General features: G+C 41.0%; 1 pseudogene; it reads left to right on the top strand.

The window, feature by feature from the left end:
• LOC109467207 overlaps positions 1-2739 on the top strand; it is an 11507-nt pseudogene extending 8768 nt beyond the window's left edge.
• The last annotated feature ends 1773 nt before the right edge of the window (positions 2740-4512 follow it).

A 4512-nucleotide genomic window follows, 5' to 3' on the forward strand; every position in this document is an offset into this window, starting at 1 on the left:
CACTTGGCTTGCAGCCTAAAATTGTGATGGGCAACCTAATTTTTGCCGTAGGTTGCCCACTGGTTGATGAAGAATTTGTGACTCTTTTTCTCTCTCCTGTAGGCCGAAGGTCGCATGGATCGTAGTGAAGAAGAGAATCAACACTCGATAAAGTCAATAAGATGTACAAGAAAGTTGAATCATGGTGAAAGTGGGTTGATATTAAACATTTAACGCCTTTTTTCTTGCTCCTGTAGGCCGAAGGTTGCGTGGATCGTGGTGAAGAAGAGAATCAACACGCGTTTCTTCGCCCAGGCCGGCCGCGGACTCCAGAACCCCGCCCCTGGTACCGTGGTGGACACCGAGGTCACACGGCCTGAGTGGTAAGGTTTATTTTGTTTTATTTATTTGCACAGAAAACGTGGCGTCTGTGTGGTGTAGTGGATAGAGCGTCTGACTGTCAAGCAAGAAGACCCAGGTTCAATCCCCAGGGCTGGACCCAGACATGTTCGGACATGCACCCAGATGTTGTGCCCTTGGAAAAGGCACTTAACATGCATTTCCCCCCTCAGTTAGAGGGTTCCTGGGCCCTACTAGGGTTTGGGTTGGCGTTAGGAAGAGCATCCAGCCATAAAAATCCTGCTTCAAAAAAAGACTTGTACTTGGTGCAAGCACGTCTCGGGAAAAATGACATTAAATTCGGTTGGAAAAAAAAAGGAAAAATATATACTTAGTAAGATGCAACATAGTGCTGGAGCAAGGGTGAAGCCTGAAAGGTTTATAAGAAGCCTTTTTTCAAACCAACTTTTGATCATTATGCAGTTAAAACGATTGAAGAAAACACTGATATAACAATTCTGATACAATTCAGTTTTTGTGGATAGTGCAATAAATAATACATTGGATGGACAATGTTGAATAATATGTGACCGAGCTGTGAGTATGTTCTGTTGCTTTCTTCAGGTATGACTTCCTGCTGATGTCCCAACACCCTTACACTGGTTGAATGATAGCATTATAGCAAACTATGCTAGCTTCAACACCAAGGTTTAAATCTGTGCATCTGTTCTCTTGTCTTCCCTTTCAGGTACGACTTCTTCCTGGTGTCTCAGTCTGTGCGCCAGGGAACGGTCACTCCCTGCCACTACAACGTGGTGTGGGACACCTCCGGCCTCAAGCCTGACCACATGCAGAGGCTCACCTACAAGCTCTGCCACCTCTACTACAACTGGCCCGTAAGTGTGCGTGTGTGTGTTTGTCTGTCTGTCTGTCTGTGCATGTGTGTGTGTGTCTGTGTGTGTGTGTGTGTGGGTGGGTGGGTGCGCACCCGCAGAGTTGTGTGCCGCTAGTTTTTCTGTGCCAATGGAAGGGTTGCAAAGCAGTAGGGGTAAGGGGGTGAAGTCTGCCGCCGCTGAGTACCTCGTCGTAACATTTTGTTTTCCATGTTTTTTTCAGGGCACCATCCGAGTCCCAGCCCCGTGCCAGTATGCGCACAAGCTGGCCTTCCTGGTGGGACAGAGCATCCACAAGGACCCCTCACTCAACCTGGCCGACCGCCTCTACTTCCTGTAGGTCACAGGTCACGACCCAGGTCAGGGGTCAACCTGGCATCTACTTCCTGTAGGTCACAGGTCACGACCTGAGGCAAGGGTCATGGGTCAGAGTTTAGAGCCAAACAAACAGGCGGCTGACAGAAGGGCCCAGGCAGCTGAAGTTCCTATATCCTGTTCGCGTTGTTTTGTAGAGAGTTCTGTAGTGTTAGGATGGTCCGTTGACCATTAGTAATCATGTATACCTGCCAAAGAAACGTTGTTGGTGCTTAACTAGAGAAGGCACGTTTGTGCTGTTTAGAGAAGGCGACGCAGAAAAGTTACTAACCAAGGGAGACTTGTTGATGATAGTTTAAGCAGTGGATATGAGAAATGTGCCTTACTAGTTTCATGCTGAATTTTGTTCCCTTTTTTTCTTCTCACCCTTCAGTGTATGGTTTTGTAATGCAACCTGAGAGAAAAAAGCCTCAAAGAGTTGTGATAACAGAATGAACAAGCAGCAGGCAAAAATCTCTATGCAGACGTGCATTCAATAGCTGTTGTTAGTCTCTCCAATAAGTTGCATAAGTCCCTTTTTGTTTACCAGAAGAAAATTGGCAGGAACCAAGTACTTCTTTTTCTTAGTAGCATATTTTTGGTTTACCTTCTCCCTGCTGCCTAATCCCATAACCAATACAAGTTTGGTGCCAAACAGCTACCCTAGAAGGCGGAGAGTTAAAGCTGTAGCATTCCAAGATTTCTTTTTTTTCCCTTTGCTACAAGATGGAAGGTTTGAGTTGGCGAGCATCTTATGTTTTAAGGAGAGTTGAACAAGAAAGTGCCTCAAAGAAAAAATTAACGAAAGTACAAACTGCAGAGTATTTCATGCCATGATAGAGAGTGTGCCCAACAATTTTGTTAACTTTTTGTCTCCGTTAACCTGTTAACCCATAATTGTTTTTTGTTCTTTCTTTAGACAGAAAAAATTTATGAAACTGCAGAGTATTCCACGCCATGGTACAGAGCATGTCCAACACTTTTGTTGACTTTTTGTCAACGTTACCTGTTAACCCATAATTGTTCTTCTTTTGTTAGATGATCGCACAACATTGATGCCTATTTGACCAGACTTATTCTTGATTTCGCCAAACCCTTACATTCCAAAGGCAGTTTGTACTTAATAGCAAATTCAGTATTGAACACTTACGGGACCAAGAGTCTGCTGGTTATGCAAGTACATGTAGTGGATTTTGATATCCTGAGGGAGATATTCTTCATTCTTTAGAAGCCTGTTTTCAGAATGCCAAAAAACAGTTACCAAGCAGCAGCTACTACTGTTTTCAGAATGTTGACTGAGTAGTTATTAGAGCTAAAAAGACCGCAATCCTTAGTTGATGTGTGCGGAGGAAAAGACACAAGATTGCAGGAAGAGAATCTGGCAGATTTCCTTTACATTTTCTTTGTTTCTATGATCAGACAGCCACAACATGGAAGCAAAGGCTGGCATATTCTCTGTATTTGTTCTGTACCTTAGACTAGTTTTCTCTTTTCGTTTGTTTGTTTGAAGAAGGAAAGATATATCTAAAGGGACCAAAGTGAAGAGATCATAAAACAACATATATTTTGTATTACTACTTTTCTTTATTAAAAGTTTTCATGACATATGGCTGCTGACTGTTCCATTTTTGTTTATTTTTTACTTCACCTTTAATGCCCTTGCATCTAGCCTATGAAGTTCATGCCTATCTATACAAAGATCAATGTTATAAGTAAAGGTCTTTACTTTTAAAGGATCACCACAATACTTTCTGTCATGCCTAAATAACAGTAGAGAGTATCTTTTTCACGGTCTAGTCTGATAGTTTCAGTCATACAGTTCATACACATGTACATACATGTCTAACTATGAGAAATATATACTTGGATATGATACAAAATATACACTACAGAGAATGATTTAATCTTCAATCTTTTCGATTTTTTCTAGTGTTGCGGAGAGAAAATCTGGATGGTACCTAGGCTAGATGACTATTGAGAAATGCCATAAAATGTTAATACATGTTTGACAGTTTGACCAATAAAGAACAATCATTGGTTTTCTCAGCTAAAAAGAAAACCAAGTTTTCTTATTATATAATAAATTCTACATCATGTTCATACACTTCCTGATGAATGTATTTTGAAACCAGATCACAAGAACTACTTGTTGGCGGGGAGCGGATCTTGGGAAGCGGACTAAAGCTGTAACAAGGCTGGATACCAGGCTAAAGAACTACAAAGTTGCACTACCTAGCTTGCACTATCTCAGTCACATAAGTAATTTTAGATTGTCCTACAACTACTTAATAATTCACCAGTGCACCTACCTAACTACAGTCACAACATTTTCCAACTGTATTACTCCAAGAAGGCAGACGTTTCAAAGAAATATATACTGTGTATCTATAGGTAACACAGATAAAGCACTAAGTCTTCACAATAATGCACACAATTTTTTGACAATATATATACATGTATATATGTCTATGAGGAATGTTTTGTACATCTATAGTTACTGTATACTACATGTATACTGTCTTCACAATAATCAAAGACTAAAACACAAAAAGTCGTGTATAAAAAAAGACTGACATTTTGGCCATGTGACACAAGGAACTAGCCTGGGTACCATCCTACTTGTATACCGGGGCTCCCACACTCGCTTCCCTACTTCTTAGGGAAACGAGTGTGGGAGCCCCGGTATACAAGTAGGATGGTACCCAGGCTAACAAGGAACATCACAGGCACTAACACTTAAAATCTTTCTTTAGAATTCATGGAAGCACTTTAAGATACGAAAAAGGTTTGCTTTCCTAACTTTGCATTCAAAATCAAGATTTTGCTGTGAAAAGTCACATGTTGGCAAACTTTGAAAAGTGCAAAAAAATGCAAGATAGCTTTCCACATAAATAAATGTACAAAAAGGGCATACATGTAAATATTACTAACATTGTCAAAGTTGCAA

This window comes from Branchiostoma belcheri, unplaced genomic scaffold, assembly GCF_001625305.1.
Source record: "Branchiostoma belcheri isolate BF01 breed outbred unplaced genomic scaffold, Haploidv18h27 scaffold178, whole genome shotgun sequence".
Classification (NCBI taxonomy): Eukaryota; Metazoa; Chordata; class Leptocardii; order Amphioxiformes; family Branchiostomatidae; genus Branchiostoma; species Branchiostoma belcheri.